Raw genomic sequence first — 15,812 nt, 5'->3', positions numbered from 1 at the left:
CCAAACGAATGAGGTATTTTAAAATACCTTTCTTTTTCTTCAAATTTTTCTAACTTTTTTATTTTTATCTTAAATGTATGACATAAAATGTGAAACAAATTAGGCATTAGCATTTAAGTTGATTTTGCATTTTAAATTCATTGAAGGTTCCTGTTTCATTTGCAATCGACATAAAATTCTCTGTATTTGAGAATATGCAAATATCATTTCTCTGTATAAAAAAAAAAAAAAATGTATTTGGAATCATTACAATCTATGGACATTGTGAGAAACTGAAGTAATATATAATATGAAATATTGAAATGAAGGAAGATGTTTGAGAATCTTCAACCTCTGAAACTGAACTGGATTAAATAGATGTGAACAATCTTAGTAAACTTAGAAGAACGAAAAGTTATATGAAGTAAAAAAAGACAAAAGGGGAGAAGAATTATATGAAGTGTCAAGTAAACCATTTAATTGATTGATTGAGATTCATACTTCTTACCAAATTTCATACTGAAGCTTCAATATATTACATAGGTGTAGTGTCAGTGTTATTTCATTGCTAGATTAAAGCTGAACAATATATATATACGAATTATATATATATATATATGATATATATAATATATATATATAATTATATATCTATATTAAATATTTACCAACCAGAGAATTCCGATCGACCTTGGCGGGATCGGAATGGATGTGCGCATGATTACTGATAATCAGCGATTGACAAGTATTGAATGCAATAAAGTAAATGGCAATGAGAGTTTTTAAAGTGGTTTGACGAGGTAAACTCTTAAGCCTACGCCCACTACTTTTTGTATTTGCTGTAAGAGCTTACAATGAGAATTCTATGAAAATTTTATAACCCTTTTTCCATCATTTGAGGGGGTTTATATACAAGGTTTTTATAAAGGAAAGAGCGAAAATAAAGAGATTACAATTGATTTGAACTACAATTATGATATTCTCGCGATTGGGCGCTGTTATTGCACAGAGATTGTTGTTGATCTAGTCATTCTCGCAATATATGAGATTTGAAGTTATCTAGGAATTAATTGAATGATCATTCAGGTTGTTCGCGATTGGCTTGTGCTGGGTTGAGCTATATGTCGATGAGCTTATGCTGGGTCGGACAACCGGTGGAGTCGGACTCATCCTAGGTTGAGCTACATCCTTGTGGTAGCCCGAGCTTGGTGGAAAAATCACACACAACATCTGCCCTCTAGTGTTCGATGCTCGTTTCGAGCTTCGAAGACTATTGCTCGATTTGATACCAGGCTCACCATTAACAATAGGTTTCTGGATGTAGGTTCAGCCGAGCTCCTAGGGTCCACCTTATGTCTGGTCGACGTGCTTCACACTTGTTTACTTCTTGTGATACCTGTCAAACTCAGAATATGAAAAGTTAGGGTAAATATGTAATTTCTATGCGATCATGTCACATTAAATGCGGCAGCCTTTGTTAGTCACACTTCGTCGCGTGTAGGCGTCTACACCTGTCCACGAGCGAAGCCAAGACGACGTGTGGCGACGGTTATCAGTGCAATAGTCTGACGGTTTGTCGCCCCACGCAGATGGATGACACGTGGCCATGTCTAAGGGTCGAGATTGCTTGAAAAATGAAGGGTCGAGATTCACTGTAGATCAATGGCTACGATTAAACCCTGCCCTTTCGTCTTCAATGCAAACCACTTTAAAAGGTGGCAAAGTCGTCATAATGCTCATTTAGTCCATGAAAGTTTTCTGACGCCTTTGTTCACTTTGCTGTTGCTTTTTCATCGTCGTCATGGTGCTATTTTCGATGAGTTTCTGTACTTCTTTTATTTCAGTAAGGTTCTTTTCCCTTTCTTTATCCATTTTTCCAACTTTCATGTCAAAGGATGGCTATTGTCATGGCCACATTGAATGTTCTAGGGCTTTAGTAGGGCTTTTGAATGCATCTCCGACAGTCCAAGGTTTAAGGAGGGCTTAATGTTGTGGCCATTAGAACCCCGGGTAGGTCTTGTGCATTTGTCATATGGCACAAGCTATCCTGGGTGTTTGAATTGAAAGCAAGTGTGAAATGATCGTCGAGTTTTTTGAGCTCTGACACATGTTCGCTTCTATTCCAAGTACCCAGAAGCGAGCTATAACCATGTCTTCTTCCAACAGTCACCCAATCGATCACATGTTCGATTCGCTCGCGAGCTTGACAGTCCATGGGGATTCAACTTCCGAGGTCTCTAAGGAAATCATCACGCGAAGCTTGGACCCCAACGTGACAGGCTTTTCCGACCGTACCTTGATATAATTGATCAATCTAGGCAGTCTCCAGTTCATAGGCTGCGAAGAGAGCCATAATCCTCGATTGCCATAGAGGATTTGGAGCGCATAAGAATGGTCTATGTGTCGCAGCTTAATTTGATGGTTTTGGGGGACTTTTCTCGAAAAAATCCCTCATCCAAATGGGTGGCAATCTCTGAAACCCTTCTAAGATGCGAGGTATCCATTCCCCTTCTTTGTTTTGTTGACAACGTGCTAAAGCGGTTTGGCATTGTTCCTCTCCAACTATCCACAAATTCGTATGTAATTAGCATCGCTCTGTACATAGCGTATATGTTTGCTGAATTGGGTGAGCCATCTATCAAGGAGGTCGTCCATCTATATAGGCTTAAGAAAGGCAAGACTAGATGTACTATCTTTCCAAGGCGAGGAAGATACGTTTCAACAGGCTGGTCGATGTCCCAAAAAAGGTCCCGCACTAGGACTCATAATTTTTCTTCTACGAAGCCCAGGAGACTGGCACCTTCGCTTCGGAATCGAGTAAGACTTCAACTTTCGGTGCATGCGAGGATCGCTTTTAAGCTTTGTGTTCTAGCTAACTAAGTTTCTTTGTTTTGTAATTAACGTCAAATAGAACTATCTCCCTATCGCGAGCTTGCAGAAGCTCTAGCGTTTCAGCGACCTTTCTGACTGATTGTGTAACGTTAACGAGATCAATACGCTCCCTCACCTGCGAGCATACAACTTTTATCAGGAGAACGCTTGATTTGTTACGATTTTGGAGAAAAGTTAAGCTATCGTTTACTTGCTTTTTTCCCGCGTAGATAAGTGGCTCACTATTTGTTACTTTTTTGCAAAGATATGGGTCAAGAAACCGAAAGGCCTAAAAAAGATGACGACAACTTTGGTGGTTGCCAAGAAAACATCGGTTGCTTTGGTGACAAAGTAACCCGTTCATGCTGCCGACGGCAAGGTTGTGACTACCCTAAAGGTAGTTGACGGGAAGAACGTCTTCGAGCCCCAAAATGGGCTAGTAAAAAAAAAACAGCTGAGCTAATTGGAGGCTCGTGAAAATAGAGGACACTTAAGTAACATGATGGCTCGTGTAAGAAGAAAATGATCGAGCCTTTGGAGGGCTCGAGCAAACAGAAAGTGGCCGAGCAATAGATTGGCTCGGGCAAAAAGGTTTGCCATCCATTCTGCCGCCTAAAGAAAGCAGCAGCCAACGACTTGGCCAAGAAGAAGTCCGCTCCTGTGGGCAAGGCTTGCATTGTCAGGAGAAGGAGTGGGGGGGGGTGTTAATCTAGCTTGTCCTGGCTGAAAAGTAAGAAAGAAGATAAAGCGGCTTAAGCTATGGTCGATATGCTAATCGATCAACTCCCTGACCATATTAGTGTTAGGGCCGCAACGGCTAAGGACGAAATCACCCTATGAACCTTCGCGACTATTAGAGATGCTGTTCCAATCGAGATGATGGCCTTGGTATGCAGCTACGCGGTGAAGGTATCGGTAGTTCGCTTCTTTTCTTTTTTACTTGCATGTTATCCTCACTTCTTGCTGACTTTCCATTTTATCCTTTTTAGGCTAACATGGCTAGTATGCTTCTTTATGATGAGTGATATGTCACCTTGGAGGGCACTCATAAAGGATGGCAATTGGCAGAGACAGTGAAAGAAGATGCTCTGGCCAGGGTCGAGGTTGCAGAGAAAGAAAAAGAGGCCAAGTAGGCTGAGCTCAAATGGCTTAGAGGAGAAATGGCAACCTTTTGGGTCAAGAAAAGGGAGTTCTTTGACAAGCTCAACACGAGTGAGGTTGCTCGAGTGAAGGCTGAAGCTAAGGCAGTGGAAGCTAAGAATAATTTGTTACAATAGTGAGGTGCTAATAACAAGTTAAATTCCAAGCTTTCCACGGCTTAAAAAGCTGCCTCGGACTGGGAGGTCAAGTCTAAGTAGTCCTTGCTCGACCTTGTCTAGGAGGCAAAAGGTCGACGAAAGGCTGAAGTTGAGGCCGAGTAGCTCAGACTTCAAATTTAGGAGTTGAACGAGGCCATCACTACTCAGGCTTGGTAGACGTCGGTCTTCCTTGTATAGAAGCTATAAGAAGCCCACCCTTCGATCGACTTCTCTTTCCTTCTGCGAACTTATCAGAAGGAAGTCGAAAGGATGAAGGTTGATGCCCAAGGAATGCCTACGTGTACTCGGATGACTTTAAGGACGATGGCAAGGGCCAAGAAAAGGTCGAGGAAGGCAAAGAAGGGATCGGGATCGGACTCAAGCTGGAAGTCGAGGATCCAACTCCCTTAACCACATTTCCCCCGAGTGAGACTCTCAACCTTGGAGAAACTGTTGTCATCCCTCCCGCTGAAGAACTGTCTCTTCTTGTCGGTGATGAGCTCCTTCGACCGATCGAGGATGACCCCCCCGTTCCCTCAGCTACTTAAAACATCATCATTTTTTTTTTCCTTTCTTTTCTTTTTTCTTAGAATGTAATAGAATTCTATCCATGAAAAGAAAATTTTTCAACCTGTCCTCATCGAGCAAAGATTGTTATATCTCTATGAAGTTATTTCATTTATCCTAGTTGGACTTGTAATAGAAGATTCGAATTCGTTCTAAATTATGGGTAACTCACTACTTGAAGAGCTTTTTTGGATGTATGCAAGAAAATCTTTTGCGACAAGCAACTCTGACTCCAGGTCAATTGTCCGTTTTGAGTTTTGGTCACCGGCTTAAGGCTGATTTCCTTTGACGTGTTTTTTCTCAAATTTTTTCAAGTTTAACTTTGTCGATTTAGGATGTTTCATCCTTAAAGAGCTGGATTTTGGCGTGGCTTTTTGAGATAAGCTACATTTTCCAGACTCTTGACTCCGAGTTTTCTTTTTGGAATATCATCATGTAGGTCACAATCTTTGAAGAGATGAATAAATTCTAAACAAACTTCACAAATGCTCGGCGTTCTAAGCTCGCAGTATCACTTCACCGTTGAGGTGTTCTAGGTGAAAAGATCTTGGTGCGAGCTTGGTTGGCAAACATCTTGTTTACCAAGCGTTGGTAGGTCACCCCAGCATTCTTGAGGCCAAATGGCATAACCATGTAACAATAAATTCCACGATCAGTAATAAAGGGGTATGTTCTTTATCGGGCTGGTACATCGAGATTTTGTTATATCCCGAGTATGCATCCATGAAGCTAAGTAGTGTGTTCCCGACTGTCGCATCTACTAGCTAGTCGATCCGTGGTAGTGAAAAGTTATCTTTGGGACATGCTATATTCAAATCCGTGAAGTCGACGCAAGTCCGCCATTTGCCATTCAACTTTTTGACTAGGACCGGGTCAACAAGCCAGTCTGGGTACTCGACTTCTTTAATGAAGTTGATTTTCAGGAGTTTGTCAACTTCATCCTTGAGCTCTTGTGAGTGCTCTGCATCCATAGACCTTTTTTTCTACCTTATGGGCTAAGCTTTAGAGTCGAGGTTCAACCTTTGGCACATTACCTTGGGGCTTATCCCTACCATATCCGCATGCACCCATGTAAAAACGTCAAGGTTTTTCCTTAAGAGCCCTACCAAATTATCAGCCATTTCTCGCTCAAACTGTTATCAATTTTCAGTACGCGAGATGGATCTTTCTCGCTGACACTTATTTCTCGTAGCTCTTCTGTTGGCCCTGTTGTGGGTTCTTCTTTATGGATGCGAGGATCTATAGTATCCTCTAATGGATCGGGGTTTGGCCTGGATTCTGCTATAGCCATTATTCTCGGGAGCGGCCACTTTTATGCTGTATGCATGGCTCGGTTGTAACATTCCTCGAGATCCCTTTCTGCAGCTCCTGATCGTTGTAACCCTCCTGGGAGTCAGAAATCTCATTGCTTGGCAGCACACCAATGTGATTGCACTTAAATCGTCCAAGATCAGCCTTCCGAGGATGACATTGTACGTGGCAAGGCAGTCCACCACTAAAAATTAGGCGATCACCGTCTTGATATTGGGCTTCATCCTAAGAGTTACAGGGAGGTTGATCATCCTCTTGGGAAGTAAGCTGTCCCCGGTAAATCCGTAGAGCGAAGAATGGCACGCTTTTAGGTCTCTTTCTGTGAACCTCATTCCCTAAAAAGCTCCCAAGAAAATGATGTTCGTTGCACTCCCATTATTGACCATTATCCTCTGTATTTGGGTATTGTCGATTCTGGCCGTGATTATGATCTCATCGTGATTGTGGCGATGGGATTCTTCGTATTCCTCGATTGTGAGCCCTACTACCTTGCTCTCTTGTTTGGGCCACCTAGGCGGCTTTTGTTCACAGTTCATTATTTGGGGAACTGAGTCTGTCCTTGCCTCTCAGGCATACTACTCGCGAGCACTCCTTGAGCTTGCTACTATATTGGGCCCCCCGTAGATCAAGCCTACCCAGACTTCATTGTTGGTGTTTAGCGGGGCCTGTCGGACCTGGTTCTGGGCTTGGTTTTGGTCCTTACTCCAGATCTGGTTATTTCACCAAGATTTTTGCAAGCTGGTGCCATCTTAACGAATTCCTTTAGGTGGCCCCTTCTTATCAGGTCTTCGATGGCATCCTTCAAAGCCCGACACTCGTTTGTGTTGTGCTCGACATCCTGGTGGTATCGGCAATACTTTTATCGATCTCTTCTGCCCGGAGCCCCCATCATTCTTTCTGGAACAAGCAGTCTCTTCGCCTCATGGGAGACTTCATAGATGTGGGCGATGTCTTGAGTGAGGGGGGTGTATTCTGCATATCGTGAGAAAGGTTGCCTATCTCTGCGATTATTTGTTCTTTGTCTTTTTTGTAACCTGTTGCGATCCCTATCATTGCGGTCTTGGCCCTTGCGCTTATTCGATATGCAATCTTGTCACCTATCCGAGACTCTTCATGCTGAACTTCTGGCCAATACTGCCAGCGAGATTTCTACCCGTTGGTGTTTTGCAGCAATTTGGTAAAACTTGGCTAAGCTTACGTGATCTTCCCTTTGGAGCTCTTTCCACAGCTCCATGTTTGGCATGATCCCTTCAATCAGCAAAGTTTAGATGGACTCCTCGAGTGCATCCACAACATTTATCTACTCGTTCTAGAACCTCATTAAGCACGAGGTTAATGTTTCGTCTCTCTCTTGATGAATGTTGCTCAAGTAGCTAAGCGGAATTGTGAACTGTCTCCAATAGGAGGTGTTCCCGGCCTTGTACTCTAGCATCAACTCTCTCCGCACCCTAATGATGGCAATTCTCAGCCAGCTCTCTCCTCAGTCGATCCAACTCGGCTTCAACCTCTCTCAGATGTTGTTGGCTCTCCCGCTTGGCTTTCTGGGCCGCCGCCTCTCTCTGTCGCAGACTGGCATTTGATTTGGATACATCATGTATCCTCTTCTCCTGCGACATGATGGACTTCCTCAAGTGCAGGCTGCTGGTGAATGCCTGCATGACAAAACAACTTGATCAATATACGACCACAATAAACATGATAAGGTAAAATTTCGGCTCACACCTAGAAAGCAGGGAAAACCCCCAGTCAGTGGCCGCGATTGCACCTATCTGGTTCAAACGGCTCTCGTCCGCCAGGAACAGGAATGAATCGACCAATTGGCTCATGGAAGCCGCGTCCGAGTAAGTTGATGTAGAAGCCGAGATGCTAAAAGTAAGCATCTCAATCTCTTCATCCAAGACCACGGTCTTAGATGAACCAACTCCGGCCGCTAGTTGACGACTTGATAGAGTCGCCACCACACACACACACATACACACTTTCATGACTCTAACATATATATATATATATTATATATATATAATATATATAATATATATATATATATATATATATATATATATATATATATATATGTTAGAGTCATTAAAGTATTGTGCTAGGTTGTCCATAATTATGGTTTTAAACATTGAACTATTGGTTCTGTGTGTGTTAGGTTTGTCCATAATTGTGGTTAGACACTGTTTTGTGTAAATGTCATGTGTTTTAGTGTTTATGCAAGTCTCCCACATACTTTACATGCCCATGGAGCAAATTTTCATTTATTATCTTGCGTGTGTTAAAAGTGCTTAAATGTTGCATGATGATTTGGTTTTGATTTGTAGCCTAGTTGATTCGAGTGAGTACGCCCGAGGGGTGTTCTATACCTAATCCCCTAAAGCTATCTAGCTTGGGAGTGGTTGGCCTAAAGCTCATTACATGGGTCCTCTAGAAAGCTTAAGAAGTCATTACATAGATCATGAACTTTATAAAAAAGAAATAAAGAAATAAATAGTATAAGTCTTGATTTGTAGCCTAGTTGTTTCGGGTGAGTAAGTTCGAGGAGTGTTCTACACTTAGTGCCCTATAGCAATCTGGTTTGGGAGTCATTGACCTAAAGCCCGTTACACAGACCTTCTAGAAAGCTTAATAAGTTAAGAAAAGAAAAAAAAGTGATGAATGAAAAAGAAATTATATGTCAAAATCTTGTGTGGAAAATGAGTATTTTGTTGTTTGTACATAAGTTGGGGAGTTTTGCATGATGTTTTAACATTGTGATATGAATATGAAATGTGTGTTTGAGAAGCTTGAATGGAGATAGGCAAATCTTGATAGAAACTTTAGTTCTTTATTTAGGATTGTGTTGTTTGCTTGTTGTGTTCAAATTCTTCACTTTACATTTTGATGAATGCCTTAGTGTTGATGAATATGGTTGTGTATGGTTTGGTGAGAATATTGAAAGAGTTCCTTTTACTTTACTCGAGGACAAGCAAAGAGTAAGTTAGGGAGTGTGTTAGAGTCATGAAAGTGACTCTATTTTGGTGATAAAAATACCATATGTGTGATTAAAATGAAATCATATTGAGATAATTAAGAGAAATTATGAATTTGTGTATAAAAATCATATTTTGAGTTTTTCTTACTAATTTGGCATGTTTGGATTGAAATTTGAGATTGTGTAAGTTGATATTAGGATGTGATTTATTTTCTAGGGTTGATGTTGTCTCATTTATGCTATTCAGGGTCAAATTGTCATAAAACTTGGGGTTTATTTTGTCACTTTTTATTTGTGTAGGGAGTAAACTGATATTTGCCATCCTCACTATAAAAAGAAAGCCAAAGGTCGCAAACTTTAGTAGCCGCAAATGGACCCTCACCCATTACCGGAGTTTGGTCATTGACCGGATACCTTTCTTCTTCCAGGCCGGCGACGCTTCACCTTCTCCCGACGATTGGCCACCCTCCACCATCATTCATCCACGCCGACGACACACCACCGTTTCCACATCATGACTCGTCACCTTCCACTAGAGTTTGCATTGTTTTTCGGTGCCGATTGAGCTCATTTTGTGTTGGCCATCACTCCATCAACTTCCCCTCACATTTTCACCGCCGATTTACCATTTTTTCGGTGAGATCCATCACCTTGATCCGACGACTTCGACTTCTCAGCATGATTTCGCTCACTTTCTGGCGACCTTTCATCTCCCCAGGACCTGATTCGAACTCCCAATTACCAGAGCTTTCCATCGGTACCTTTGGATCTCATTTCCGCCACCATTTGTCGGAAGACCCGTCGGAAAACGTTAGTTTTCTGGTGAGTGCGACTGTTCGTATTCTAGGTTATTCATTGGTCATTTTTGCTCCTTCTTCGCATCATATCGTTGTCGGTTACTTCCTCTTCGCCATGATCAGCTTCGTTTCCACCATTTCAGCCTCCATCGACACCACCATGAGTGGCTGAGTTCTCAGTTGTCTGTTATGGCGTAGGCGAGATCGAGATTGACTCCACTACTCTCCTCATCAGCTCTCGACTAGTTGGATGAGCCCGAATGTTGGACATTTGGTTAAGTTTCTTGTATTCAGATTATATTTGTTTTCATTTTAGTTTGTTTGCGATGCTTTAATATTATTCTGATACTCAATGTGCTGAATTGATAATGTCCATTAAGAACGTTTGTTGATATATAACTTTTCGCATAATTGAATATCGGTTGGAGATTATTGAATGTTGATTATGACTTTAAACTGCTTCAGTACTGATTGCAATCAAGTTGTATTAGCATTTAATATCATTTCTACTATGAATGCATTTGTTGTGTAATTAGTTGATTGGATGATACAAGTTGATAGGTTGTACTTGTTAACGTTGTACCAACTAGTAGTGTTTAAGGGTTTAGCATTTTTCGGTTAGTCAACGATAGTCTTTAACCAATCGATCTGTAACTAAGACGACGGGGAGACAGGATAGATTATACCTAGATTACCGAGAGATATTTTTATTGATTTGCCTAGCCTTGTAGGTTTAGGAAATTGAAGAGCGATGAGAGGAATTGTGAGAGTTGGTTTTGAGTCAAACCAAACCCGTAGCGGCAACGCTTTTAATATTATATTTTAGTTAGCAATTTATTTGATGTTTTTAGTTTCCTGCAATTAATTAGTTTCCTTAGTTGTAATCAATCATTTTGCCAATTTCTCTTTCGTTAACTCAAACGTATATTAGGACATTAGTCTTGCTCTCTGTGGATTCGACCCACAGAGAGCAAGACTAAAACATTTTGTCACCTCCTAGCTACGGTATTTAAGTTTAATTTTGTGGCCATAATGATTTATATATATATATCAGAATCAAAGCTACCAAATTAAACTCCATTATATTAGTAAAATTCATGATTTTGCATTCAAACTTACAGCCATGCTTGTTCAAGTTTTTTTTAAAAGAAATAGAATAACTCTACAATATTATTAATAATTTGCCAAAAAATCCTAGTCAAAATATTTTTAAATTGTGAAATTAGGAAATTATGATATAAAAGGATATAATTGAGTGCTGGTGTGGTTAACAAATTTATGAGTGAAGCCAAACCAACAATAATAAATAAATACAACGATTTTTTTTTTAACCTAACCTATTACTATTTTTATTTTTCTTCTAACAAAGAACTAATAACACTTTCACCACTCAAACACAAAAACTGACCAGGTACCCCCACTAATTCGGGTATTAGCCACTTAGACCCCTTACTATCAATTTTTAGCGTTAAAGTTAACTAAGGGAAGGGAAAATTGACCTTTCATGTTGAAATACATAATTATAATATGAAATATTCCAAAATTAAAAATTTTAAAAATTATAAGAAATAAAATATATATTAAATTTCAATATATTTAAAAAAATTAATAATTTTTTATTATAACTAGAGATTGTCAATGATCTAAGATCATTCAGCAATCCAAAATAATTCGGCGATCTAAGATCGTCGGACCTACAATGTAAATTAGCGATTGCAATACATATTGCAATTATGATTTGAGATCGCTACTGCTATCCAAGATTGCAGTTGTAGTCTGAGATGGTTGTAACAACCATTTTTGATATCATAGCAACAATACGATCACTGTTGCAATCCCTTTTAAAAAAAAAAAAATTCAAAAAATTTTATTTTTTTTATTTTTCAATCTGTAAGAAAAAGTATTTTTTTTAAAGTATATTTACCTTTTTCAGTTTTTATATTTTAACCTTAAAAAATATTTTGATTTTATTTAATATACTAAAAAAATATAGAAATTATATTTTGATTTTTTATATTTTTTTTGTTTAAAAGATAACGTTTTAAAAGAAATACAGCTAATATTTTTAATAAACTCTTTTAATTTTTTATGAATTTTTTTTGTAAAAGAAAACATTAAATTTTTAAAATGAAACTTAGGGGTATAAGAGTTAAATTATAAAATATCTATGGGCATATATGCAATTACGAAAGGTATCTATGAGCATATATGTAATTGCAAAAGGTGCAGGAATAATCAGGGGTATTTTGGTATTTTTACTAATCAACTGTAGTCTTCCATCCAAACTAACAGCAAAAACTCACGGCTAGGGGTCTAAGTGGTTATTTTCAAGTTTGTGGGGGTCCTTGTGATCTTTTGTGTTTTAGGGGGTGTCTTTGGAAAGCCTGCTAATAAATGAAGGCCAAGCTGGTTAATGAACCTAGCCGCCTGCAAGCCGACTCAGCTTGGCTCGAGTTTGGCTCGTTAATGGCTCGATTTGTCTGGTATCAAGCTAGCTTGGCTCGATTCGTGAGAGAGAACGAGCTGAGTTTGAGCCTGCCTCGGCTCCTCTCATTAGGCTCACACGTCGAGCCTGGCTCAAATAAGTAGGGGTTTTTTTGAAGCATGGGGGATTAAACTAAAATTTTCTAAACAAAAAGTTTTCAAAAATGATAAAGACGCCCCTCCCCGATTTTAAAATCCCTAAAAATGTCGACTCCAACTACTTGCCATAAAACCAAACCAAACCCAAAAATTGTCAACACAGTTTCCAGTCGTCTATGGTGTGTTTCGTCGTAGCCATCAAAACCATCTGCTTCGTCGGAGTGTTGTCGCAAACTCGCCGCCATCAAACCCATCCACCCCTTCAACTCTTGCTGATGCTTGGCCGCAGCTTGTTTTCCTTTTCTCTCCTTGCCGTGAAACCTATCTTCTTCGCCATCAACTGTCATGTTGTCGTAGTATGTTTTTTTGTTTTGAATCTTGTTACTTGTGTATGATTGATTTTTGTGAAACCCATTAGCTTCTCATGATTTTTGTGAACTCTCTTCTATAACAGGTGGTTTTTTTCTGATGAAACTGAAATGGAGAATGTTTCTCTGTCATGATTGTTGTGTATGACTGTCATGTTGTCGTCGTTGACCGTTGTGGTGTCGCCGTGAAACCCATATAATTCTTCAAGTATTAGGTATGTACAGGGCAGTTTGCAGTAGGTTAATTTGTTTGTTTTAAACTTTTAAAGAAATTGTTATTTGTTTGTAGGGTATATGAGTCTTTAAGGAGGGTGTATGAGTGTGACATGTATGCTCCTAATAATTGCAGGAGGACAGTCTTCATGATTCAAATCTGCTGCAGTAGCCTAGCCAGTAGGGGATTTGTTTGTTTTAAAGAAATCGTTAATTTGGTTTTAAAGAAATTGTGCAGGAGACTGAATAGGCATTTAATTCATCACGTCTTTTAAAAACAGCTCTAGTCATGATTCATGAACTTCAAGTCTTCAGGTTAAAGACTTCAACCGACCTCTTTAATTAGGATGGCGCATTTAATTCTTCAACCAACATCTTTAATTAAAATGAGGCATTGGAATCTGCCCTTAATTTTTTTATTTTTTTTAAATTGCTTTTTTTGAGCTGGCTCATGAGTCAGGCTCGAAATCCCCTCAAATCCTATCTATCACCGTTACTTGTTTTTCGTCAATTAAACAATTCCTTAAAAAAAAAAGGAGGGGGATTACAATAAAAAACCTCTTCTACACCTATAAAAAGGGGATTTGTAAATTTCACATCTACTTGAAGTGGGAAAATATGATAATCTTCATCATGAATTATTATTATTAGAAAAAGAAAACAATTTGTCGGATTTTCATTTTACCTCATCTTCAATTTCTAGTCCGAAGTCGATAATAGAAATGGAGAGAAAATACCTCAATCCCTAATGAGCCGAGCTGAGCCAGGAAATCAGAGGCTCGGCTCGACTTGAACTCGGCTCGTTTTTCCCTCCCATTTCATGAGATGAGCTCGTTAAGCCAAAAACTTGGCTCGGCTTGACTCATGAACAAAAAAGAAATGGCTAGGATACTCAATTTGCGGAAATGAAAATTAGACATCGGCCCTATTGTATAGCTGCCATGTGGTAGTGACAGTAAAAGAATAAAGGGTTATAGCCTGTTTCTAGTCGGTTATTTGAAATTCTTTAATAAAAAACAATATTAGTAAAATAATTTTGATTAAATTTTTTTTAAATAATTTTACAAGTAATATATAAAATAGTATTATAATAATTTTTCATAAGTTTAAAATACAAGGATATTAGTTTAAAATTTCTAGTTTTTAGTAAACTTTTTCATTTTAGGTTTAACATAAGATATTTTATAGTTTACGCGAATAAATTCATTTACAGTATTTCAGATTTTAACTACAATTCTTAATTTTAAATATAACAGTTTAGTTTCACATAATAGTTTATTAGTACTTTTTCATAAATATAATTATCTTAGTATATATATTTTTTTTCTTCTTATTACAACACAATAGGAAATGGGAAAATTTGTGAATGTAAATAAAGTTTGCATCGTTTGATAATTACTGAAGTGGTAACATGTCTTTTATCTTTTAAAACTAAATAAAATTTTTAAATTATTATATGTAATTTTAACAAGAAAAAAATATATTTCTAAATATATTAATTATTAGTCATTTATAAAATATATATATATATATATCAAGCAGGATAATAATCTGAAAAAATTAAAGAAATATGGTTTTGGCTTTACAAATATATTTAAAGCCTAAACCCCTCCTTAATAAGAATATTTACAAAAATCAAGTGGTAACATGAATTTTTTTATTTTTTTATTTTTTTTGGGTGGTTGTCCTCATTTTCTCTCTGTTTACCTACTCTCAAGTCTCAATCCATTAAGAAGATTGAAGACTAAAACAAACAAAATTGGACGTGACACAAACCCATGCGGTAAAAGCACGTACGAGTTTAGTTTTATTATTACATATTATCATCGGGTCAACCCGTTAGTAATCTATTTCATAATAGGCCGTGTTTGGGTTTAGTCACAAAAAACGATTGACCTGTTTGACTTTTAATTAAATATATTATTAATTTTAGTAACAAAAAATATTTAAAAAAATATAACATATAATATATGATATTTTGATTATTTATTTCCTATTTCAAAAATTTTACCCTAACTAAATATATATAATGCTTTTGATTTTTAGTTTATTTTTCTTTCGTAATATATAAATTTTGAAATACTTTATTTGTATATTGGGATTATATGATCATGGAGTTTTTATGCATTTCAATAAATGTGCATTAATGTATATAATTTAGTTCTAATATAAAATCATCTATAGAGCTTAATGAAATTAGAAAAGAAAAATAAAAAGTTGTGAAGGTTTTAATGGGTTGGGTTTGGGTAACATGTTAAAAATAGCGTTTGGGTTCGAGTTTTCATTTTTTGACATACTAAGATAACGAGTTGGGTTTGGTTCTGCATTAATCTACCCCGAAAATTAATTGAGATGTACGTAAGTTGGTCCAAATAAATTGGTTACAAAATAAAAAAAAAAAAGGTTGGGTTTGGTTTAAGAAAATTTCGCATGACACGAATGAGACACTACACGGAACTGCTTCAAAACAACCTATTGCCAGGTCTATTGAAGGCAATGAATGATACAATTGTCTACTTTGAAGGAAAATTATCATTTCACATTAATTATCAGTTATGAGAAAATTGATGATTAGCATAGCGGATGAAAATGATAATCAATAAATTTTTGGGGAATAATTAGCAATTATTGTACAGTTAAAACACACATTGCTCAACTCATACATAGATAACTCTCATATGCCTTACCGTATGATCCATTAATTTTCTTTAAGTTTTACATTCCTTCATGTTGAACTTGGATTTATGTATCAAGAAAATGTTATATATGTGGTAATAATGGATTCATGTTTAATTAATCTCTTATTTCTTTCTTGGTAGTAGGAAGGATTCAAATAAATGTGTTGTTGCCA

This window comes from Pistacia vera, unplaced genomic scaffold (assembly GCF_008641045.1).
Source record: "Pistacia vera cultivar Batoury unplaced genomic scaffold, PisVer_v2 Contig217, whole genome shotgun sequence".
NCBI lineage: Eukaryota > Viridiplantae > Streptophyta > Magnoliopsida > Sapindales > Anacardiaceae > Pistacia > Pistacia vera.
Note: the sequence above shows the minus strand (reverse complement) of the source record.